The following is a 26812-nucleotide window of genomic DNA, read 5'->3' as shown; positions in this document are numbered from 1 at the left end:
TGGTCGGGTAGTATTAAGAAAAACTGATGTTAGTAACACCCCTGTTTTAGTGGTCATGTAAGGCTGTATTCAATGAACACTGCGGTAGGAGTACTGCTGGATCGTAACTAGTTCATACATAGCAGTTCACACTTTGCCCTATACACAGATTTAATAGTGCTGAATTAACTGCATTCTGGCGCTGTTATGTTTCCATGGTAACGTAGCTGGAGGCCTGCCATCTGTCGGCATACGCGGCAACTGCGTGGGACAGGTCATCGGCAGCTGCTGTGGTGGGGTACGCGCCGCTGATCCTTGGGTGGGGAGTAAGGATAAGTGGGTGGTGGGGATGGGGGGAGGGGAGGGGCTGAACTTTCCCTGCCAGCAGCCGCGAGTCCTGGGGCTCCACATTCCGCGACCGTCCGTCGGCCGTGCGGTGGTGTGACGTCGCAGGTTTAGTTCGCGTTATCAGCCTCCCGGTCTGTGCCGCGTCGCCGTTCGAATTTTTTTTACCACTTGTTGGGTGGCGGTTGTTCCCAAGCCGGCGCCGAGTGTAGTGATCCAGTGCTGTTCAGTGTCTGTCCCGCATTTCTTCGCGCCCAGTGACTGGAAGCTGTATATATACATATCTCTCTGTCCCTTTGTTTTTGTTTTTCTCCACTTCCGTCGAGCGTAATCCGGCAGCGCAGGCTACGAAGCACACCTGCGTCTGGGAGCGAGCATCGGCTATCGGTGAGTGCAGTTAAAGCAGTACCTGTCTGATTACTTAGAGGAAAAGAGCTCTCGGTCGTCTCGCCTTTAATTGGAAGGATGCGAGCGCAGAGCTACCTGTAGCGTGACTGACGTGTTCTCGATGTGCCGTGGCCATGACGTGCTTCTCGGCTAACGGCTTTCAGGGCGACGGAAAACAGCCTACTGCTCCCTAGTAGTACCACACTGGGAAACGGAAAAGGAACAACGCAGAGTAGTGTGTGGCTTCAATAGTGCCTCGCAAGTACGGTAAAGATTTTTAGTGGCGGTCTCCGGTACACACGGCTCCAGATCCAACCACTGCATAGCTAAACGCGTCGGATGTTTATGCTCCACGTAGAGCTTTTTGCGCAACAAAATGTCGTAATGGTGTTCCGTAAATCAAAGTTAGGTTGTGACATTTTACACAGTTTTCACCGTCTGACATTTCACCTTACAGCGGCTGGGTAACGGGGCTGTAAATGCCAATGTATTGCATAAAACACTACAGCATGCTGTATTTACTTTTTGTGGGTTCGTTCGCTCATAAACTTTCAGTACCCCGGACAGCATTTCTGATGAAGCAGCAACTAATTCTCCTCAATAAGCGATGCGCTATTATACACCTTCTATCAGTGCAGAAGAATGTTACTATTGAGCTGTGAACTTGTTTACAAACTTCATGAAAAAGTATAGCATTAAGATTATTCTCTATATTAACTGCTGTTTTATATAGCCAAAATTTTTGGCATGTATATTCGCGGACGAAAGAAGACAGACGTTGCAGCTATGGGCCATAACACCAGCAACTTCAAAAAATAAAGGAATAAGAAAAAAAAAACATACGATGAAGTAATAGGGGTCATATGTTAGGTCCAAATAGGTATGTAATTTGTTGATTTACGAAGAGGATGTGTAGGTTGCTACATGGTTCCAATTATTCTATAAGTTGTAAAAAATCAAATTGCAAATGCAGAATGCTTGTGTGTGTTTATTTCTGTAAAATGCTGGGGTTCGTTGTCTTCAGAATAAAACCAATAGAAAGATTTTTCTGTAAGCGGACTAACGAAACTGAGTTTTTCTGTTGCTCTTCCTTTTCCGTTGAATTACTGACCGTAAGTGACTCTCTACGAAATTGAGCTGTTTGTGGTAAATTACTGGTGAACGACAACAAACAGCCTACGTCATTATACAATAACGTTGTAGAGTATTTCGTTTTAATTGCTGCATAAAGCGTTTTCTTTAGCTTTATTTCGCTCTACATATTATCCTAGAACACATTTATTATGTGATCTGTGATATTGCTTACTAAAGCTTCATTTCCTAGTTTAAAGTCCCAAACAAGCAAATGTTTTCAACGACTTACTTTCCTTCCACGTTCTCGGATCTCAAACAAGATACCTATTCAGTCGTGGATGATTCGAAGTTGTAGCAGTATCTTATGCAGCTTATCCTATGCGCTTCAATACTTACAACTTTTTCTATCGGCACACTTTTTTCCTGATATAGTACGCCATAGTACTACAAACTAGTGAAAGTCCATCTGGAAACCATAGATCGTAAATAACTGAACGATTGAGAAGCCGGCATTTGTCTTGTTATCCCGAACCTGCTGTGGAACTCTATGGAATGATTTTGCGGAACCGTAAATATGAGGTCTTGGATTACAATTGAAAAGTCGACCCCCGCGTCAATAGAACGAAAGTGGTCTATTAAAACTGCCTGTTCGACATCCTTTAGGAATATGCTACTGAAGTTAGCGAATGTGTGTCAGAGAGTGCGCCTTATAACAACATAACAAACGCAATCTTCGTCACAGATAAAACAGAATACACTGTATCTATCCGTCTGTTTCCTTGATTACGAATCTGACTGCAGATACAGACGGTATAGATTATGCAGTCCTGCAATTGCATATTTATCAACTAAATTCAAAACTATTTTTTATTATAACTGTTTCATTATTTATGCGGAAAGAAACGAAATTAGTGCGTGACTGCTGTGCGTATTAATGTAAAAATAATTCAATGAAAACTGGTTTTGTAATTTTCTATAAACAATCGTGCAGGACGCATTGAAGCTCTATTTTCATGAGTATGCTGAACACAGCTATTAAGCATTTCAATAATACTCTGGACAAACTGATGTTTATCTGTGCTTTCTCTTCCTCCAAGCATATTCGATACTGCTATTTCAATACACTAGCAATATTCCATAAAAGACCGCAGAAAATCTTTGCAAGCAGATTGCGTCGAAGACGAGCTACAATTGGCCAGTACTTTATCCATGAGCTGGAATGCAATTCTGCGACGTAAACACAGAAAAAGACTCAGAATCCTCTAAAGAGGTGCTTGCGCTAAAGCAGTTAACTAGTCCACCTTTTACGTGAATTCTCAGAACACTGCGCTTTACTTTAATGCTAACGAAGTGAGACTGTCATCGGCATGTAGTAAATGTTCTTGAACGTAGGCCAGGGAATGACGTGCACTTCCACGAGAGATACAGAAAGTCGACCGTATGTTACATATGTTACAAGATGTTATCGTGTGTGTTACGCAAGATGTGGCCTTGCTGGGCGTCATTCACTGCGGAGAAAGTGCTTGACAGTTGCCGAGACATTAGACATGTGGGGTTGGAGAGTATCAGCGTCTACTGTAAACACACTAATTGCACACTTTCGATTCTGATGCCTTCTCAAGACGTTACGTTCTTATCATCAAGTAATTTGCTATACATGTTGCAAGATCGCTGCAATTCAGAATCTAAAATCCTTATTTTGTGATTAAATCATTCTATCCGACACGTTTACATCTTCCAGCACGTAATGAGACATTAAAAAACACACATAAAATTCTCAGTTTTAATTTTATTACACTTAACAATTCCATAAGTTGTTTGAAGTTCTTACAAATGAAATAGAACTCAAGCTGTGACTTACGTTTTAACAATTTCATATTAATTATTACAGGATTTTGTTGTGCATAATAATAAGCAGCCAATTTGGCCAGAATTAGCTCAACATTTTTCTTTAAGAATGACTTTGATACGTGTTTCGTCATGATAATATGACTTTTTAGACTGTGTGTTTGTATCCAGAAAACTGAAATCGAAAAAATTTTAGTTCTTGATTGATCTGATAGTTTATCACCGTACGTCGCCTAGCATGGGTTTGCTCTGAGAATAAAAATTGTGGGATGGCCGTGACAGAACAGTCGCATCCTCGAGGAAGTTGAAGAAATGTTTACATCGTAATTCCAAGTGACAATACATTTTGCTGAAGAGAAGTTGTAACTTCCTGTCGTTTATTGCTCCGGTCAGACATAAACATAAATACAGCGAAAAGAAAATATAAAAAGTGCCGATACTATTCAAATGAAAACAGTCTTCGGACGTTACTGGTCCTCTTGCATTTTGTATTAGTGAATTCCAGTAAGTGGATAACTCTGAAAGCTGTAGATACGGAAATAATAACCAGAATACCCAAGTTCTTGTGTTTTTATGTGTCTGAAGATGATAGCTTGTTCTTCTGAAATGTGAGAGTTTTAATGTGACTAACCGTATAAATGTGATTTAGTCGAATTATTCTCTTAAGCTGTCGAATTACGAACGCGACATCGCCTCTGTCGATCTGTTGATAAAGTACACGTGCAGTAAAACAAATGGCTCATGAATAAAGCTGGATTGTGATACAAGTGTAACGAAAGTAAAGAGATTAAACTGGTGTAACGTACTTCACAGATTAAACTGGTGTAACGCACTTTTTAATATGCTGTGGTATTTTCTGCTACTTATTGCCCCGTCTAAGTTGAATATCTTTTTAAATGATCGTTTTGTAAGACTTTTTTGCATAAATTCTATCTGTGATCTAGAAATCTTGAATGGCAGCGTTGCTCACCACAACTTCGACATTTGCTGAACCGTAACTTCTTTGGTGATAAATCGGCATTTCCGTACCGAAAAACAATCACTCTTTATGGCCATTGGCTGAAACATGCTCACAATACCTTAATTTGTAACCGTATATTGTAAAGTATCATCACCTAAATATAATCTGAAATAAAGGCAATATGTACCGAATCTAAAGTAGTCAGTTTACACTGCAATGTTTTAAAAGCGCTATTTTAACGTGGATATGAACCATTTTCTCTAACCACTCTGGGAAAAAATAGTACTTCAATCGTGGATGTTAACTTTAACATGTGCATCAACTTCGTTGCACGTTAACCAGTCACTTCAAAACGTTGATCGTTACAAAAGCCAGGAACATTAAGTAACCCGTGAGGCAGGAAATAAATTTTTTACGATCATTTAACTTAGTACAGCTGGATGTTTCAGTGGTTAAGTGCCCAACTAAGGATCCAAACGTCAAGGTTTCGATGTCTGGCAGTCCTGAAACTTTTATCTCTGTTATCATTTCCATCACGTCTCGCATTGTTTCTTGATGTGGAAATGCTGAGTTGCACCGAGGTCTGGAGCCCACTGTGAACTGTAGATTCCACTATAACTGGCTGGGTAAGTCAAGGATAGAAGAAGGCAACGGAGCCGGCCGCAGTGGGCGAGCGGTTCTAGGCGCTTCAGTCCGGAACCACGCGGCTACTATGGTCGCAGGTTTGAATCCTGCCTCAGGCATTGATGTGTGTGATGTCCTTGGCTTAGTTAGGTTTAAGTAGTTCTAAGTTTAGGGGACTGATGACCTCAGCTGTTAAGTCCCATAGTGCTTAGAGCCATTTGAACCATTTTTTGAAAGCAACAGATTGCCATTTCCAATAGGACCATGCCTAGTAAAGCAACTATGACGTTCAAACCAACCACTGGGCCGATGACAACGTTACCTTTAAGGTCTCTGCAAACGATAAAATGAGTCTGTGAAATGCGCTGTTTCGCTGTTTCCTTTCCAAGTGCTTGTCAAACAAGTGCACGGTTATAAAAACAAAATTTGTCAAATTTCATCTCATTCTTAAAGTAGCTGTCAAGCCGTGCATATCATATCGAGAAGTATTTGACAGGAGTGGAGATGGCTACCAAGGCAGGCAAAGCATTTCTTGCTCTGGCTTCAGCGCTGTGAGTAAAGAAGAAAAAGAAAGTAAGATGCTGGTCTATGGATTGGTTGAAATCTCTTCTCTATATACGCAAACTGAAGTCACTTTCTCGCATCTTTCTTTATATCCAGGCTAGGAATTTTGATCCGGTTTTGACTGATAGGTGCACTAACTCATACTGTCTGAAGTACGATGAATTAAAGTTAAATTGTGAAAACGACGCCAATGCCACCTAGTGAAGATCTGCCAAAACTCGAGAGAGCAGCAGTATTGCGAGTATACAGCAAGTGGGATGTAATTTAACATCTGCTGCGGTCGTCTAGCGGTAGAGTTCACGGCTGGTAACCGAAAGGTTGTGAGGTCCAATCCTGGCTTGGTCACCTACTTTCACTCTGCATTTTAACCTGGCATTCACCTTTTCACCTCCCAATGATATGGAAATACGTATTTCGAAATAGGACGGATTTTCAGACTTCCAGTTTCTGCTTCCCTCACATTATCAATCACATTTCATTCTTCATATTCTCCAACCAATGGGCAGTGAGTAACTTTGAAGTATCGTAATGAAAAGTCTAGTACCTGCTAGGTAATCTTCCCTGCAATCGTTTCAGAACAGGCGAATCCAAAATAGTGCTGCAGCAACTTTGCTTTGTTTACGTATAGTACGTACTTTCATCCGAGCAGCAAAAGATTCAAGTTTTAGCTTTCTGCCCTCCTTGAATGAAACTTACATTTGGCTACGATTCTCCGAGCGGCATTGCGAAGAAGTCTGCGATAAATAGTCCACGACAAAAAGTCTCAACAATGCTTCCCAGTGCGTACTAAGCTTCTCCAAGAGGAGTGCTGTAACACGAGCTAAACGTTAACATCATGCGTGTCTTTTCTTTTATTTGTGCCACCTCAGCCAGTCTCCGCTACGTACTGAGTCACTCACAGACACACACACGTCCATGATTCGCATACAATATTTACATTGGTTGTATTCATATAACTTAAATCACGATGAGCTACGATCGTTGTCATGACGTCACTCCAAACGCCAATTTAATGTTCAACACATAAGTCATGCCGTCAGGCAACTTTCCTGCTGAGCGCTGCTTACAACGTGTGAGTTATGTGACAGTGATGATATTCAGTTACATAACGTTGTTCTCTGAAATTTATTCATAACTCTACCCACTGGCCGGCAGATAAAACAACGCTGTGCTACACTAATCGTCTGGCCGTTGATACTTAATGCAGCCTGTGTGAAGCCAGACTGAGCTACTAGTTGAGAGGTAAATGAAAATGAAAATCTGCCAAAGGAAAAATTGCACTTAGAACCTGATGATTACATTAACTATCTCCCAATGGGCAATAACACTTTTAATGACTTATTCGCGTTATTTCACACTTACATTGGAAAAGAAGACATAATTATGCGAAAATACAGAGGGGTCCAAAAAAAAAAAATATATCCACTGTTTAGAAGTCCATAACTAGCAGACTAATTGATGGAGTTGTCTCATCTTTGGTAGTGTGATAGTTTGAAGTTCCAGCAATCGCCAGACAAGCGTTGTATTGCGTTTTTCTGTTTTGTCAGATGACAGTCGCTAGATAGTCAGTATTTTGTTCTTAGTTGCACCTAGTTACTCGAGTAAACATGGCTGACGCAAGGCTTACATTCGATGAAAGGAAGTTAGTTCTGAAGTGGTATTTTAAGTACGAAAACATTAATGAGGTTCAACGGCAATGGCGAAATAAGTATCAGATAGAGCCACCGACACGTTTAACGATACGTCGCATTCGAGAAAAATTTGAACCCGAAGGCTGTGTTAAAGATGTACACAAAGAACGATCTGGATGACCTGTAACAGTAACAAGTCCAGCTAATGCCCGTCGCGTGTTATAACAATTCACTCGCTCACCACAGAAGTCTGTGAGACAGTGCGCCCGTGAAACTGGAGTGAGTCGCTCAAGTGTTCGGCGAATTTTAAAGAGAGCAAAGTGGAAGTGCTACATCCCAAAATTGCTACACGCAATGAACGAGGTCGACCCAGATCGTAGAATGGAGTACTGAGAGTGGTTTACTTAACATGGTGCGCAATGACGAAGAGTTTGCAGAGATGATTGTGTGGTCTGATGAGGCACAGTTCAAACTCAATGGTACGGTAAATAGCCACAATTGCATCTACTGGGCCGCCGAAAATCCGAAAGTCCATGTAGCCAGGAGTAAATGTGTGGTGTGGGTTGTCTTAGGGGGCTTGATTGGGCCATTCTTCTTTGACGGCACAGTTACCGGTGAGGTGTATCTTCAGAAGCTTCAGACATCCATTTTACCTGCCATCCGAGACTTGTATGGAGACGGAATAGTTTACTTTCAACAAGATGGTGCCCCAGCCCACTACCAAAATCGTGTTAGGGCGTATCTCGACAAAAATCTACCAGGAAGATGGATAGGCCGTAGAGGTGCTGTGGAGTATCTCCACCACGTTACCCAGACATAAATCCCCTGGATTTTTACCTGTGGGGAACACTAAAGGTCGTCGTTTATCGACAAAAGCCACGTACATTGGATGAACTTCGAGAATCCATCGTACATTCATGTGCAAATATCCAACTGAACACGTGCAGTCAGTAGTTCGTGCTGCAGTTCGGCGGCATCGTTTGTGTGTAGATGTTAATGGTGACCATGTCGAATACCTACAGTGATATCTTTAAGTTGGACTTTAAGCTACACTTTTACCAAAAATGAGACAACTCCGTCAATTAGTTTGCAAGCTATGGACTTTTAAATAGTGGATGCATTTTTTTGGACCCCTCTGTATATTCTTTTACGTATCACAGCCTGGAAACATATATGGACCCTCTAAAATCTCCTGTATTTTTCGGTATATAGGAGAAAAATAATTTGCAGATGGAAACCTGTGTCTGAAACGGTCATCCACCAAGGCAACAGAGCACTGCACTCGTAGGAGACAAGGCCTGGCTATGAAGCAGATAGCTCCATTTTCTCCACTGCCGATCGTGGAAATCGGCCGTGTTCACTGAAAAACAAACAACATTGCGAGACGTTCCGCCTACGGTCTGTTAGTGCGCGAAGTCACTTTTACCGCCAAACTCAGTAACAACAATGATACGTCAAGCAAGTCTGAAGTGCAACTACACGTTAGGACGGACAAGAAACAACACATCAGATGCTACCAAATTGTTAATAATACGGTCGCCAGCCTAATTAGGCATTAACTGAGTTTCTTTCCAGTACAAGTAGAAGTACGTTCATACAAAACAACACGTAATAACACTGCATACTATGGTAAATTTTAGAACCAGAAAATTTACTAAACTAATGATTTCACTTTCTGTACTAATATGGACAAGCCATAAATACACAACAATACACTATAATGTTTACTACAGACTTCGTACTGTCTATTGATCTGATTAAAATCGGACATAGGTTACCCTAGAAATAGCACTTTCGAAACACACATACAATACAGGTAAAACACTAATAAATTTTGGTTTTGTATCGACTTTAACTTTGCTGGTCAAATCAGTTCAGGACACTTCAGAATTTAAATGAATAGAAAAGAAAAAGGGGGGGGGGGTGACCCTGAAACTGTTATGATCACTGTATTGAAACTATTAACTATTGAAAGCATTAAGCATTCAAGATTTCCAATATATGAATTACCACTCTTTTTATCATATTTCCTGCTCATTTAACTACCATTATTTTTGTCTCAAATTAATTAAACTTCATTACTAAACCAATTTCAACATTATCTTCCAACTTTGTCAGATCTACATTATTTGTCTATTGTTTCATTAACAACAAAGTTCTTTAAACATCATTCTAACATAGCTAGGTCTGCAGGTAATTATTATTAACATAAATTTTAATTCTTCATCTCGGGACACTCGGATTGCACAACATGTGGAAAGGACCCTGTCTAGGTTAGTGATGAGGATAATTAAATGATAGGACAGTTCTGGTAAAAAGTTAAGTTGTTATTGAACAGTCAGGAACAAAAGTAACACTGGTCCACACGAATACAGTACTAAAAGTTTCAACCTGTTCGTATCGCAGCGGCGGTTGGCGGGCGGCGAGATGACTAGGCGCAGAGCACACATACAAGCACAGCTATGGCTCTTGATGTATCGGCACTTTGCTTCTTCTTAGCGTCGCAATACCTTTCCGTTTAGTGCTTATGGAATATAGCCATGCTGTATAGTCGTCGGAAACGGCACATCCGAGGCTCAATGAAATCACGTTTTCCAGGAGAGCCTCCTCGATCCAGAGCGTGTTTCTCAGACCAATGCCCAACTCCGACTACCACTGCTGAGCCCGTTATGCCGTGCCGCGCCCGCGTGCATTTTCACGCGCTCGCCTGCCATCCACCTTTTACCGCTCCCCTACAGACAGGGTATTCACCAAAGGTTTTGCATTCTACATATCTTAATACATTGCCTACGTATGGACCAGGCGCACAATTACAACTTTAACATCTTACAACAGTTTCAACATTTCTTACATTTCAATTTTGTTATAATATTACTTGCAATTTGACATAAACATTAATATTCACATCGAAAGTTGTTTATAGCTTCCTCAACACAATGACATGAAAAGAAAAAGAAATGAAAACAGAACATCGATTACACTAATTTATCGAAAATCAGAAGAAAATATTATTGTATGTACAGTTGTTGTTGTTACAAACTGTCAGTGCTCGTTTGATTTTTATCCTCGATCGGTATTTCCAAATTGTAGAAATTCACAACACAGTAGGGTAAATTGTTGGTAGGGTAATTCTAAAAACCTTTTCTCACTAGACATCAACATAAAAGAAGTCCACCTTTCTGTGAAACTGTCCGTCAAACGCGTGAAATACAGTATACGTTTGACAAGCACATCATACAAAGCCGTACACTGCCAAATAATTTAACCAACAAGTGAAGTTTGACAAATCGTTTGATTACTTGCAGGTGTCTTTAATCTAACGTCTACTAAAGTGTGTTGATTTGGCACTGTGCCTTAATTCTTTCGTGGCTGTAACTATATCCATGTTTAATTTATTATTTTGTCATTCGAAACTTTATTATAGTATCATGCATGATTAGGCTCGCGAGGTTGGACAGTTGTACCGAGGAGTAAGCTTTCCAGACGCCAATTTTAAAAACTGGAGTTTTCATGCATGATTAGGCTCGCGAGGTTGGACAGTTGTACCGAGGAGTAAGCTTTCCAGACGCCAATTTTAAAAATTGGAGACCGAGTATCGTATCCAGTGGTATGTTTTGCAGGTTTCCTTATACTGCTTCATCATGACACGCCAAACGTCGCAGCAGCACATGAAGTGCCTTTTCACGGTTCCTACACAGCGGAAGCGTAACAGTAAATCTCAGTTCTTTTAGGAGTGCGGTGAATGCAACGGGCGACCGACATTCCTTCCGCGCGTTCGTTTCTGACCTCAGCCGACAGTTATTTGACAGGAACACGGCCGCGGTACAGAAATAAATCATGTCCGGCGAGTTATTAAGGCGAGATTTACGGGCCATTGTGGCGTCGAACTCAGGATACATTGCTGCGGAGGCGTCTGGCACAACACAGTGCCTAATGGGCAACCAGTGAATGGACGAAGCATGAATGAGTGTGGGCTTCGGCTTGTCGGCGGGAAGTATGCGAAGCACTTTATATACGTGACAGCGATTAGTTAGGTATATGTACCGTAGACCACTTGAGCGACAACATATGAGGCAAGTCACTTTAAAGGCTTTTATCATAATTCTGTTTTATACGAAGACACATTGTGTATATTTTGAAGTGAGTAAGCCGAACAGTGAAACTACAACAAGCATGCATGTTATTTTTTGTACACCCTATATACTGTACAATGTGTTCGGAAAATATTCATCCTATTTAACAAGACTGCACCTTTTACTTGGACGAAAGTAGAGACTTGAGGTGAATTTTAACTTATGCAAAGAAACTAAAAGTTTACCTTGGAGCCAGTTGTAAGTTTCCGGTTCTTCTGGTTCCCTGTAAAGGGTCTCTCTGGCGGAGCTAGCTCGCCTACAGTAATTACCTATGTGGATACGTTGAAGATCTGGCTTTTTTCCATAATTGCAAGAATATATCGAAGACTTTTTTTTCAACAAGACTGAACATCAACATGGCATTTGCGTGTAGAACATGTCTTAACAACAACTCTGACTCTTTAAGGAATAAGACTCACATCTATAAAACAGCTTCAGACATCTGATTACTTTACAAATGAGTAAGTATTTGACGTTAAGCTGTAAACGAGCAAAAGTTAAAACATTGTTTGAAGTTATATTGAAAGTTTGTTGGAAGCCCCTAAGTAATTATCAAACACCAGATGAATACAGTCTGGGTAATTCGCACTCCATTTTCAGCAAAAACTACGAGGGCTATTCGGAAAGTAAGGAACGATAGGTGCCGAAATGGAAACCACAGTGAAAATCAAAACTGTTTTATTTGCAACAGTTAGCTACAACTTTCAGCTACTTCTCTCCATAGTCGCCGGACCGACTAAGACGTCTGTCGTAGCGTTGTACCAACTTTCCAATACCCTGGTTGCAGAAGGCAGCCGCCAGTGCTTTCCGCCAATTCTCTACGCTGGCCTACAGCTCGTTGTCTGTGCCAAAATGTTGTCCTCATAGCCAGCGGTTCATGTGAGCAGAGATGAAATTCAGAGGGAGACAATTACGGGCTATATTGTGGGTAATGAAACATTTCTATTTTGAAACGGTGCAGGAGCATCCCCACTGCCCCCGCAGAATGCGGCTGAGAATTGTCTTGAAGAAGAAAGCGCACGACAGTTATGTAATGTTGGCTGCATAGCTTCAGGCGAAATTTCTCACCAAGCCCTCGTGCTTGGCGGGAGACACTATTCTTCTAGGTATCTTTATGTGCTCCCTGTGTGCTCAGAACTAAAAAGAACGATCTAACGCGATCGATGGACGTACTAGAGACACTGCCCAACACACCTGTGCAAAACTTCATCAGATTTTCACTGTGGTTTGCATTGCGCGACCTATCGTTCCCTACTTTCCGAATAACCCTCGTAATTTTTCACAAATCACATTGTTTATGACGTCATATCTCCTGAACTATGGACTGTACAATGATACAATTTTACTGGTGCATTCAGTGGTGATCACTATTCAGTCGCATTAATGTGACCACCTGTAAACCCATGAGTAACCATTTTTCGCAGCGCAGACCCCTGCGACAAGTGCAGGACGAGAGTCATTGTGGTTTTGTAAAGTGTCGACTGACATCTGGAACCATGCCGACTCAAGTGCCATAGCAAGCTGCGTTAAGTTTCTCGGTTGACTATGCAAGGCGCCAATAGCCTAACCGAGGTGGTCCCACAAGTTTGCGACTGTGATTTAATACGAGTCTGGTGGCCAGGGGTGTACGGTAAATTCATCCTGGTGCGTTTCGAATCACGTACGTATACTGCGAGCTGCATGTCACGTAGCCGGCCGGTGTAGCCGAGCGGTCCTAGGCACTTCAGTCTGGAACCGCGCGACCGCTACGGTCGCAGGTTCGAATCCTGCCTCGGGCATGGATGTGTGTGATGTCCTTAGGTTAGTTAGGTTTAAGTAGTTATAAGTTCTAGGGGACTGATGACCTTAGATGTTAAGTCCCATAGTGCTCAGAGCCATTTGAACCATTTTTTGCATGTCACGTAGAACTGCCTTCGCAGTAGATTCCATCGTGCCAAGGAAAAACCAAACTGCGTGTGGGATTGGACATGGCCCACAGAATAGATGCGGTACTTGTGTTGATGCATTGTACCTTCCAGAATGACAAGATCATCCAGGAAATGCCACGAAAACAATCAAATGGTTGAAATGGCTCTGAGCAGTATGGGACTTAACATCTGAGGTCATCAGTCCCCTAGAACTTAGAACTACGTAAACCTAACTAACCTAAGGACATCACACACAACCATGCCCGAGGCAGGATTCGAACCTGCGACCGTAGCAGTCGCGCGGTTCCGGACTGAGCGCCTAGAACCGCACGGCCACCGCGGCCGGTGAAAATAATCCCAAGACCATAACGCTCCGATGGCTGTTGCAGAATGTTTCTTTCCAAACTTTTCACGCCGTACAAACGAACAGCCATCTGTTCAATTGAGTCTAAAACGTGATTCGTCTGAAAAAGGCCACCTGTCGGCACTCAGTGAACGTCCAGACGCGTTACTGGAGTGCAAATTCCAGCCTTCGTCGCCGTGAGCAGCAGTCAGCATAAGTGTATGAACCAGATGCCTGCAGCAGAGGCGCATACTCGGGAACGGTCGTTGGGGAGACGCTGTTGGTAGTTCGTTGGTTCATTTGGGCGATCAGCTGCCCAACACTTGCCCGTACACGTCTCCGCTGCCGTTGTTCACCCTGCCATCTACACTCCGTGCTGCACCACACTTGCCTCAGCACTGATTTTGGATTTCGCCATATTGCCATTCACGGTATACAGTACTTTAAACACGACGGAAAGCGAGCAGTTTACAAACTTAGCCATTTCGGAAATGCTTGTACCATTGGCCCGAAAATCAGTGCTCAAGCTTTTTGAAAGTCAGATAAATCACTCCGTTTCCGTCTTACTACTACGACTGCACAGTTTTCTGCGTTTCCTCGAAACGTTTTGTATACCTTCCACCTGCCATAGTGAGTGGTTATTTCATGTCGACGGCGAACGTAGGCGGTAGTCACATTAATCTGATTGACCCATGTGTGTAGATACTGTCCGAAAAGTGTGTTGCGAATAGAGTTGGTGGCAAAGAAAAAATAAATTAAAACGTCATAACTGAAACTGAAATTTTACTGCATCAACAGCTAAAATGTAGTAAGCGGCAAACTCTTTTCCGATTCATCATTTTTGCGGATTGTCAGCGGTGAATTGTGTGTAATGTTTTTTGGATAACGCAAAGAGCTTTTATTATCGAATACCGTATGAATATAGTCTGGATAATTTGCACATTGTCAGTTACGCAGCCTCGAGACAGGCCTGTGCATCAGGTTAGCCGTTTAGTAAAATGGATGAGCTACCCCGATGATGGATCAGCCGGAGCGGGCGTAAGGATCTCGCAGTGAACTACTGGCTCGTCTCAGCTCACACTAACTCATATTTTTGTTTGTAAGGGTGTGTGAAATTGTCTATCTCTGTGCCTCCTCTTCCAACAGCTTTAGGTGATTACTGTTAAATGTGCGGTGTCTGTTCTTTCGAACATGTCAGACATACACCGAAGAGCCAAAGAAACTCGTACACCTGCACAATACCATATAGGGCCCCCGCGAGTATGCAGAAGTGCCGGAACACGACGTGGCACGGACTCGACTAATGTCTGAAGTAGTGCTGGAGGGAAGTGACACCGTGAATCCTTAAGGGCTGTCACTAAATTCGTGAGGTACGAGGGGGTGGAGATCTCTTCCGAACAGTACTTTCCAGGGCATCCCAGATATGTTCAATAACGTCATAACTGAAACCGAAATTTTACTGCATCAACAGCTAAAATGTAGTAAGCGGCAAACTCTTTTCCGATTCATCATTTTTGCGGATTGTCAGCGGTGAATTGTGTGTAATGTTTTTTGGATAACGCCAAGAGCTTTTATTATCGAATACCGTATGAATATAGTCTGGGGAGTTTGGTGGCCAGTGGAAGTGTTTAAACTCAGAAGAGTATTCCTGAAGCAAGTCCGCAGCAGGTTTGGACGTGTGGGGTGTCGCATTGTCCTGCTATAATTTCCGAAATACGTCGAATGCACAATGGAGATGAATGAATGCAGGTGTCAGACAGGATGCTTACGTACGTGTCACATGTCAGAGTCGTATCTAGATGCATCAGGGGTCTCGTATCACTTCCACTGCACGTGCCCCACACCGATGCAGAGCCTCCACCAGCTTGAGCAGTCTCCTGCTGACATCCAAGACCAATGGATTCATGAGGTTGTTTCCACACCCTTAGACGTCCATCCGTTTGACACAATTTGAAACTAGACTCGTTGGACTAGACAACATGTTTCTAGTCATCAACAGTCCAATTCAGTGTTGACGGGACCAGGCGAGGCGTAAGGCTTCGTGTCTTGCAGTCATCAAGGGTACACGAGATGGCCTTCGGCTCCGAAAGCACATATCGTCGATGTTTCGTTGAATGGTTCGTACGCTAACACTTGTAGATGGCCCGGTACTGAAATCTGCAGCAGTTTGCGGAAGGGTTGCACTTATGCCACGTTGAACGATTCTCTTCGGTCGTCGTTGGTCCCGTTCTTTCAGGGCCTTTTTCCGGCCGCAGCCATATCGGAGATTTAATGTCTTACCGGATTTATGATATTCACGGTGCACTCGTCAAATGGTCGGACGGGAAAATTTCCACTACATCTCTACCTCAGAGATGCTGGGTCCCATCGCACGTGCGCCGACTATAACACCAAGTGCAAACTCACTTAAATTTTGACAAACTGCATCAACAGTGTGGCCGCGCCCAAGTTCTGATCTCTTGTGCGGGAGAGGGGGGGGGGGGGAGGGGGCATACAGAAGCAAGTTGTAAATTTCAATTTGAAGAGAAGCGCGCTTGGATAGCCGAAGCGCTTAAGGCAAGCTATCGCGTGAAACAGGAAATCCGGTTTCAGGTCCCGGTCCGGCGTAAATTTTCACTCCTTGCCGTTGGAATATTCCAGTGTCCTCCTGTGGCTGTCCTCGGTATTTCTCTTTCATCGAGTTTGGGTGCAATATGCCATCGCTCAACAAGAGCAGTGAATGTATACAAGATTGAGAAACAAGAATGAGATTTTTACTCTGCAGTGGAGTGTGCGCTGATATGAAACTTCCTGGCAGATTAAAACTGTGTGCCAGGCCGACACTCGAACTCGGGACCTTTGCCTTTCGCGGGCAAGTGCTCTACCATCTGAGCTACCCAAGCATGAGTCGTCCCGTCCTCACAGCTTTACTTCTGCCAGTACCTCGTCTCCTATTCCAAACTTTACAGAAGCTCTCCTGCGAACCTTGCAGAACGAGCACTCCTGAAAGAAAGGATATTGCGGAGATATGGCTTAGTCACAGCCTGGGGGATGTTTCCAGAATGAGAAACTGGCAGAAGTAAAGCTGTGAGGGGGAGGGGGGGGGGGGGCGTGAGTCGTGCTTGGGTAGCTCAGATGGTAGAGCGCTTGCCCGCGAAAGGCAAAGGTCCCTAGTTCGAGTCTCGGCCTGGCACACAGTTTTAATGTGCCAGGAAGTTTCAAGATTGCGAAAGTATGGGACGAGGCTGACTACCATCTGGATGTTTCAAAATTCAAATGGTTCAAATGGCTCTGAGCACTATGGGACTTAACATCTATGGTCATCAGTCCCCTAGAACTTAGAACTACTTAAACCTAACTAACCTAAGGACAGCACACAACACCCAGTCATCACGAGGCACAGAAAATCCCTGACCCCGCCGGGAATCGAACCCGGGAACCCGGGGGTGGGACGCGAGAACGCTACCGCACGACCACGAGATGCGGGCCATCTGGATGTTTGTCTAGCATCTGGTGGAAGGCACATTGAACATCTGTGAAAGGAGAATACCAAATCTTGTTGTAACTGTAATAACAAGAATTACCCCAATAATGTAGGCATGCACGTAGAACATTTATATCCCTGTGAAATCAGATGATCCTTTGCAAAATAAAAACTTACTAGCCTTATGCATAAGTTAAAATTTATAGCAAATTTCTATCTTCTTCGTGTGAAAGATCTAGTCTTGTGATATCAGACGGATGTTTAGCAAACACCCTGGTGCTACAAATGTCTAAATAAAAATTAGCGTATGTGACGGTAAGAGGTGTCAAACAGATATTAAGTGTAGCTTTTCCAGCCAGCAAGCCACTGCAGAATCTTCACGGGACGCACTTTAGTTGTCAGTTGGTGAGTCAAGCAAAATGGAAAGGAAATGAGAGCAGTTCAATAACTGTTTCGGGTAAGACTGGCCTGTGTCGCAGCTGACTATGTAGTGTGAGAACAGCTGCAGATACTCAGCGCCCCACAGTCCACGTATGCTCTCCCAGTGTGGAGAACGAGGCGCGTAACATGATGCAGCTGTGGGCGGCCGTCTCGTCTTTTTCTGGTGTAACCCGGAACCTCCGCGGTTGAGTTTTTCTGGAGCGCGGGGCTGCGGATAATGAGAGAAACGGCGCGGCTGGGACCGCCACTTTCAGCCGATCACTGGAGGGAGGTGGGGAGGGGGGGAGGGGGGGGGTGCGTCGAAGATCGGGCAAGCGAAAGTGGCTGCCGCAGGAAGCACTCGTAACCCGCAGAGGCGACGCCGCTTTGTTCCGGACGCTGACAGTGCAGACGCGCGCTCGCTGCCTCCGCCTGAGTGACGTCATCGCACTCTTTTTCCTGCCGTCCGGAAGTGTCTCGTACAGACTGCGATGTTACGCTGCTAACTAATAATGAAATCCAGTAACGGAAAGAGAAAATGTACCGAGAAACCGCCAGTAACGGCGTGTTATTTACTGCTGCACTGCTGTGCAGAACTCAAGGGCGAAAGTAACTTATGCATGATGTCAGTGCCCAGTAACAAAGCTCGATGAAATGGGACCCTACACAAAAGGAACTTCTACAGTATAGTGCGGCAGCTAACTGAAAGAAATATGCGCTGGGATGAATAGCTAGCTGCTGTGTAGAAGGGCCTCGTCTTTTATGTACATGATGTTTTGTTGCCTGGATGGATCACTGTTTAGGACATGGTTTACATCTGCAATTTATTTTTTGGTCTGGAACTCTCTAACATCTCCAGTGTTATCAGTAATACAGCAGAAAAATAGACTGTGATAGAAACCCAAGTCCAGAAGCGTCATCCACCAACGCTTTCGCAGGAGACAAGGCCATTCTACACGGCAGTTAGCTCGATCTTCTCCACTGGCGATCATGGCAATCAGTCGCGATCATCGAATAACAAACAACATTGTGAGGTGTTTCGCCTACGGTCCGTCAGCGACAAAGTCAGTTTTGGTGCGAAAGGGCTGGTCTATTCTAAGGGCAGGCTCCAGCCCCTGTAACTTCGAAGCTCTGTGGTGTCGTTGGATGACATACCTGTCCTCGATTTGTTCCTCAAGACGCTTTCTACAACCGCTTAAGGATTGTCGCAAAATTTCCAGAACACCCTGTGTATATCTCTTTTTTTTATAAGGAGATAACCTTTTGAAATGTGGTACTACAGAAGAATGCTGAAGATCAGACGGGTAGATCACGTAGCTAATGAGGAGGTACTGAACAGAATTGGGGAGAAGAGGAATTTGTGGCACAACTTGACTAGAAGAAGGGATCGCTTAGTAGAACACGTTCTGAGGCTTCAAGGGATCACCAATTTAGTATTGGAGGGAAGCGTGGAGGGTAAAAATCGTAGAGGGAGACTAAGTGATGAATACACCAAGCAGATTCAGAGGGATGTAGGTTGCAGTAGTTACTTGGAGATGAAGAAGCTTGCACAGGATAAAGTCACATGGAGAGCTGCATCAAACCAGTCTCTGGACTGAAGACTACAAGTGTGTGTGTGTGTGTGTGTGTGTGTGTGTGTGTGTGTGTGTGTTAGCAGAGCTAGTATAACTCCCGTTTATATAAATTACTGCTTTACTGTGGTACAGTGGTGGGTAATCTAGGGTGGGTGTAGTGCCTTGTTGATGAGATACAATTTTTGTTGTGTCTAAGGGGTGCTGCTCTTTGTTTACTACATCAGTTTAAATAGCATTTGGTTGCTAATGTTTATTTGGCAATTTATTAAATGTTTCTATTCTATTATTGCCTTTTGGATTTGGAAGTTCTGTTGTGGTGTCAGGAGATATTTGTCGTTACTGAACCTGACTATTTTTATGTCTTTACTGATGTGGTAGTGTGATGGTTTTCTTGTTGAAGGTGTTATGTAAATTTAGAAAGGCAAAGGCTGGTGCCACATTCCCCTGTTCTTTAATGTCCTTTATAGCCTATTTCGAATGTTCTACGGTCTGGCCTAACTATAGAGCATCACAACTGTTACACTAGGGTTGGTAAATGCCATATTTTTGCTGTATGTCAGTGTCATCTTCCTTATCTAGACAGTTCTGTATTGAACAATTGCTTTAGTATGCTATTTATTTCCTTGTTTCTTGAGGATAGTCCCAATTCTGCGTGTCAGTCCGTTTCTGTATGTGAGTCTGTACCAAGAGTAGTGTTACAATAACGCTGACCACTGTGTTTACCGTGAGTGGTCGAAGATTTGGAGATAAGTTTCTGTGCTGTGATCTTGTCGTGTTATGGTATTGTTGTTGGTGTGCGTGTTTCATCTACATCTACATCTACATGGTTACTCTCCAATTCACACTCAAGTTCCTGGCAGAGAGTTCATGGAACTATTTTCATACTACTTCTCTGCCATTCCACTCTCGAACAACGCGTGGGCAAAAGGAACATCTAAGTCTTTCCGTTCGAGCTCTGATTTCTCTTATTTTATTATGATGATCATTTCTCCCTACATAGGTGGGTGTCAACAAAATATTTTTTCGCATTCGGAAGAGAAAGTTGGTGATTGAAATTTCGTAAATAGATATCGCCGCAAATAAAACCGCCTTTAGAATGGAATTTTCACTCTACAGCGGAGTGTTCGCTGATATGAAACTTCCTGGCAGATTAAAACTGTGTGCCGAACCGAGACTCAAAACTCGGGACCTTTGCCTTGCGCGGGCAAGTGCTCTACCAACTGAGCTGCCCAAGCTCTAGAAACAACCCCCAGGCTGTGGCTAAGCCATGTCTCCGCAATATCCTTTCTTCCAGGAGTGCTAGTTCTGCAAGGTTCGCAGGAGAGCTTCTGTGAAGTTTGGAAAGTAGGAGGCGAGGTACAGGCGGAATTAAAGCTGTGAGGACGGGTCGTTAGTCGTGCTTGGGTAGCTCAGTTGGTAAAGCTCTTTCCCACGCAAGGCAGAGGTCCCGAGTTCGAGTCTCGGTCCGGCACACAGTTTTAATCTGCCAGGAAGTTTGAAAACCGCCTTTGTTTCAGTGATTGCCACCCCAACTCGCATATCTCATCAGTGACACTCTCATCCCTATTGCGCGAAAACACGAAACGAGCTGCCCTTCTTTGCACTTTTTCGATGTCCTCCGTCAGTCCTACCTGGTAAAGATCCCACACCGCGCAGCAAATTCCAGCAGAGAACGGACAGGTGTAACGTAGGCTGTCTCTTTAGCGGGTCTGTTGCATCTTCTAAGTGTTCTGCCAGCAAAGCGGAGTCTTTGTTTAACCTTTCCCACAATTTGTGGTGAGTGTTGTGGGTCTTTGGACTCATGCAGTGTTTTGTGAAACTCCATTCATGTTTGTAAAACAAAGAAGACATCAACAGTCAAACTGAAATCGTCGCGATTTACGATGGTCCCCTGGACACTACAAAAAGGGGGAAATAGTTCTGAATGGGATGTGTGATCACCACGGACGGCTGTGCATGATGTGCAACGTGCTCCCATGCTGATCACAACGTGGGTACTGAGTTTTTGCGGTCATATGTTCCATTCCTCCACCATCGCGGTTTCGCGGTTGACAGCTGTTGGATGGTCACTGGTGCATGTGAACGTGCTGCAATTCGTCTCCCAACGCACCCTACTCGTGTTCAATGGCGATTTAAGTCTGGAGGGGGGGGGGGGGGGGGCGGGGAGGCAGGCCAGTGCATTATTCGCCGAATACACTCCTGGAAATTGAAATAAGAACACCGTGAATTCATTGTCCCAGGAAGGGGAAACTTTATTGATACATTCCTGGGGTCAGATACATCACATGATCACACTGACAGAACCACAGGCACATAGACACAGGCAACAGAGCATGCACAATGTCGGCACTAGTACAGTGTATATCCACCTTTCGCAGCAATGCAGGCTGCTATTCTCCCATGGAGACGATCGTAGAGATGCTGGATGTAGTCCTGTGGAACGGCTTGCCATGCCATTTCCACCTGGCGCCTCAGTTGGACCAGCGTTCGTGCTGGACGTGCAGACCGCGTGAGACGACGCTTCATCCAGTCCCAAACATGCTCCATGGGGGACAGATCCGGAGATCTTGCTGGCCAGGGTAGTTGACTTACACCTTCTAGAGCGCGTTGGGTGGCACGGGATAGATGCGGACGTGCATTGTCCTGCTGGAACAGCAAGTTCCCTTGCCGGTCTAGGAATGGTAGAACGATGGGTTCGATGACGGTTTGGATGTACCGTGCACTATTCAGTGTCCCCTTACGATCACCAGTGGTGTACGGCCAGTGTAGGAGATCGCTCCCCACACCATGATGCCGGGTGTTGGCCCTGTGTGCCTCGGTCGTGTGCAGTCCTGATTGTGGCGCTCACCTGCACGGCGCCAAACACGCATACGACCATCATTGGCACCAAGGCAGAAGCGACTCTCATCGCTGAAGACGACACGTCTCCATTCGTCCCCTCCATTCACGCCTGTCGCGACACCACTGGAGGCGGGCTGCACGATGTTGGGGCGTGAGCGGAAGACGGCCTAACGGTGTGCGGGACCATAGCCCAGCTTCATGGAGACGGTTGCGAATGGTCCTCGCCGATACCCCAGGAGCAACAGTGTCCCTAATTTGCTGGGAAGTGGCGGTGCGGTCCCCTACGACACTGCGTAGGATCCTACGGTCTTGGCGTGCATCCGTGCGTCGCTGCGGTCCGGTCCCAGGTCGACGGGCACGTGCGCCTTCCGCCGACCACTGGCGACAACATCGATGTACTGTGGAGACCTCACGCCCCACGTGTTGAGCAATTCGGCGGTACGTCCACCCGGCCTCCCGCATGCCCACTATACGCCCTCGCTCAAAGTCCGTGAACTGCACATACGGTTCACGTCCACGCTGTCGCGGCATGCTACCAGTGTTAAAGACTGCGATGGAGCTCCGTATGCCACGGCAAACTGGCTGACACTGACGGCGGTGGTGCACAAATGCTGCGCAGCTAGCGCCATTCGACGGCCAACACCGCGGTTCCTGGTGTGTCCGCTGTGCCGTGCGCGTGATCATTGCTTGTACAGCCCTCTCGCAGTGTCCGGAGCAAGTATGGTGGGTCTGACACACCGGTGTCAATGTGTTCTTTTTTCCATTTCCAGGAGTGTATTTTCTCGTTCCAGGAGCTCTTCCACCAGCGCTGTTCGATGCGGTCGCGCAGTGGCATCCATAAAAATGAAGGTGCGGGATAATGCAGTGCTCAATAGATGCAAATGGGGAAAGAGTACAGTGTCACAGTAGCGTTGGTTAGTGAGTAAACCGTGAATGTTCAAAGATTTGGGGACCAGTACGCCTATGCAACATAATGCCACCCCACGGCATAACGTCTGGGCCACCAAAACGATCACACTCGACAGTGTTTCTGAGTGCATTACGTATTTGCACCTCTCACCATACTAAGGTACGTCCCGAATCACTGCTCAGTCTGACCCTGCTCTCGTTCGAGAAGAGTACGCGATATTACTCCCCTCTGGTCAAGTCCCTTCGCTTTTGTGCACCGTCGCAAACGGTGCCTCCAATTTTCAGACGTCAACTGAATACAGACCAATCCTGTGTAGTCGCCGTATCACTGTGGAGGGGGAGAGTGAGTGTCTTGCAATCCTGTGCCGGCCGCTGTGGCCGAGCGGTTCTAGGCGTTTCAGTCCGGAACCGCACTGCTGCTACGGTCGTAGGTTCGAATCCTGCCTCGGGCATGGATGTGTGTGATCTCCTTACGTTAGTTAGGTTTAAGTAGTTCTAAGTCTAGGGGACTGATGACCTCAGATGTTAAGTCCCACAGTGCTTAGAGCCATTTCAACCATTTGCAATCGTGTCAGATGTGGTTGCAATGCCACCCGCCATCTGACTTGGGTTCCGTCTTACCTGTTGCACGATGCATCGTTCGTCTGCTGTTGCAGTTGATCGTGGTCGACCACCTCCTCTCCTTCGGGCAGCAATGCATGTGGTTTGGAACGCTCCACAACCTCAGAAAACAATGCTGCGAGCAATACCAAAATCCTGGGCTTCGCTCTGCACACGTCGTCTGTGTTCCAGTTTCTCTGTTATTCTTCACTGCATGAAGTCATCCTAATGTTGTCTCTCGGCCCCGTTGTACTGAACAAGACCACGACACTGCCCCGTAACTGCTCGCTGACTGACACAGGTTGACTTTTGTCGTTTCTTCAACTGCCTCCTGTTGTGGGGCCAGCCCCATTTGGTGCTACAGTCACGCTGACCTCACGCCATGCGGCGTCCAACTTTCTGTGCACGAATGCGAGACCTCTGGCAACATTCTCCCGCACTTTGTTCCAGTTCCACCGAGTAGTTAATATCAGGATTTCACGAAGTACATGAAGTTAAGGAATTCTCCTGCCTAGGCAGTAAAATAACGGATAACGGACGGAGCAAGAAGGCCATCAAAAGCAGACTAGCAATGGAAAAAAGGGCACTTCTGACCAAGAGAAGTCTGCTAGTATCAAATATAGGCCTTAATTTGAGGGAGAAATTTCTGGGAATGTACGTCTGGAGTACGTCATTGTATGGTAGTGAAATATGGATTGCAGGAAAACCGGAACAGAAGGGAATCTAAGCATTTGAGATGTGGTGCTAAAGACGAATGTTGAAAATTAAGTGGACTGATAAGGTAAGGAATGAGGAGGTTCTGAGCAGAATCGGAGAGGAATGGAATATATGGAAAACACTGATAAGGAGAAGGGACAGTATGATAGGACATCGGTTAAGACATGATGGCATGAATTCCATTATACTAGAAGGAGCTGTAGAGGGCGAAAACCGTAGAGGAAGACAGAGACTGGAATACATCCACCAAATTATAGAGGACGTAGATTACAACTGTTACTCTGAGATGAAGAGGTTGGCGCAGGAGAGGAATTCGTGGCGGGCCGCATCAAACCAGTCAGAAGACTGATGACCCCCCCCCCCCCCCCCCCCCCAAAAAAAAGTTAGTATGTTACTCTACCTTATTTATATAGAGCTTAAGTTTTGCAGATCAGTGTAGTTCGACTCAGAAGACGCGAGCATCTCCAGATGTCAAGGGTGGATCCAGGGTGAGGAGCGCGGGGGGGGGGGGGGGGGGGGGGCAGGGCGAAAATCATGTCATTTTATTAAATTTGTTTGTATTTTTACATATAACAGTTTTCAAATTATTCATCTAATTTTTGGAGAGTAGCCCGCATGAAAACTCGAAAATGGCAAGAAGTTCTGCAAAACTGAATGCTGCTTTTAGTGCAGGATACTTTTCAGCTGCTTGCCTGACGTATTCCCCATGTGGAATGGCTCGCGGCCTGACCTCCACGAAACAGAAACCACTCACTTTCCCAAGTGATAAACGTCGTAACATTCGTGCTCAACTCGGTTCATCTGTAAACTATATTACAACAGATATGAATTGACACGATGCACTAAGGTATTTTATTAGGTATTCTGATGACGATTTATGCCCGAAACGCACAAATAGTTTCAATAACAAGTGGACTGTTGTTATTATCGACCGAAAAGAAGTGATAAAGACTTGTGCTCATACACTGAGAAGAGGACTCCTATATATTGAAACCTGCGCATTGCAGTAGAGCTGCTCTGTCACAGCCCATTGGAGCTATATACTAATGGAGTGAAGAGTGAAGCACTGAAGAAGCGGATGACGGTACTGCAAGCATTCTTACAGAGCGCCGACTGAACCCACAGCAGTGAGTCGCTGGGCTTGCTGGGCTAGCAGTATTGTGCTGGCAAGGCCATAGCGCCTCCTGAGAGTGCGGACAGCCATTACCGCAGGCCGCCAGGCGCCCGGCCTAAATTGGACCTGACCGGTGCGTGACAGCACTGAAATTGCTAACCGGCTGCCGTTGGGCGCCCCGGCAGCCACAAGAGCCTTGCTTCTTGAAACTCAATGGTGTCCTGCATGTCATTTTTCTGCCTTTGTGAATGGTGCAGGGGTGTTCCTTTGTAGCCTTCCACACTTAACAGTACACGGTAATGGGAACATATAACTCGTATGAAAATAAAATCACACAAAGTGGGATGCCTGCTGAAACTGTTCGTTGCACCATTTCTGTTATCTTTATTTATCACTAACCTTTTCCCAATTGCTTTGTCCGTGTATGTGTTTGATATATACACTGAAGAGCCAAAGAAACTGGAACACATGCCTAATATCATGTAGCGCGCCAGCGAGCACGCAGAAATGCCTCAACACGACGTGGCATGGACTCGACTAATGTCTGAAGTAGAGCTGGAGGGAAATGACGCCATGAATCCTGCAGGGCTGTCTATAAATTCGTAAGACTACGACAGGGTGGAGATCTCTTCCGAACAGCACGTTGCAACACTTCCCAGATATGATCAATAATGTTCATCTCTGGGGAGTTTAGTCGCCATCAGAAGTGTTTAATCTCAGAAGAGTGTTTCTGGAACCACTGTGTAGTAGTTCTGGACGTGTGGGTTGTCTCACTGTCCTGCTGGATTTGCACAATGGACACGAATGGATGCAGGTGATCAGGCAGGATGCTTACCTAAGTGTCGCCTGTCAGAGTCGTATCTCGACGTATCAGGGGCCCACATCACTCCAACTGCATACGTCCCACACAATTACAGAGCGTCCACCAGGTTCAACAGTCCTCTGCTGGTATTCAGGCCCCATTGTATCATGAGGTTGTTACCATACCCGTACACGACCATCCACTCGATGCAATTTGAAACGAGACTCGTCCGATCAGGCAACATATCTCCAGTAAAAAAAAAATGGTTCAAGTGGCTATGAGCACTATGGGACTCAACTGCTGTGGTTATTAGTCCCCTAGAACTTAGAACTACTTAAACCTAACTAATCTAAGGACATCACACACATCCATGCCCGAGGCAGGATTCGAACCTGCGACCGTAGCGGTCGCACGGTTCCGGACTGCGCGCCTAGAACCGCGAGACCACCGTGGCCGGCTCTCCAGTCATCAACAGTCCTTTTGACAGGCACAGGCAAAGCGTAGAGCTTTGTGTCGTGCTGTCAGTCATCAAGGGTACACGAGTGGGGCTTCGGCTCCGAAAGCCCGTATCGATGA

The 26812-nt window shown here is 45.1% G+C and overlaps 1 protein-coding gene across 1 annotated transcript in view; it reads left to right on the top strand.

The window, feature by feature from the left end:
- Nucleotides 1-404: 404 nt before the first annotated feature.
- The window catches only part of LOC126413042 (dendritic arbor reduction protein 1-like), a 752774-nt gene continuing 726366 nt past the window's right edge, over nt 405-26812 (top strand). Inside the window, exon 1 of the mRNA XM_050082938.1 lies at nt 405-711. The gene's annotated coding sequence lies outside the window, so the exon portion shown is untranslated. The remainder of the gene's footprint in view (nt 712-26812) is intronic.

The sequence above is a fragment of the Schistocerca serialis genome, chromosome 7 (assembly GCF_023864345.2).
Source record: "Schistocerca serialis cubense isolate TAMUIC-IGC-003099 chromosome 7, iqSchSeri2.2, whole genome shotgun sequence".
Classification (NCBI taxonomy): domain Eukaryota; kingdom Metazoa; phylum Arthropoda; class Insecta; order Orthoptera; family Acrididae; genus Schistocerca; species Schistocerca serialis.
This window is presented reverse-complemented; position numbering and strand designations above follow the sequence as displayed.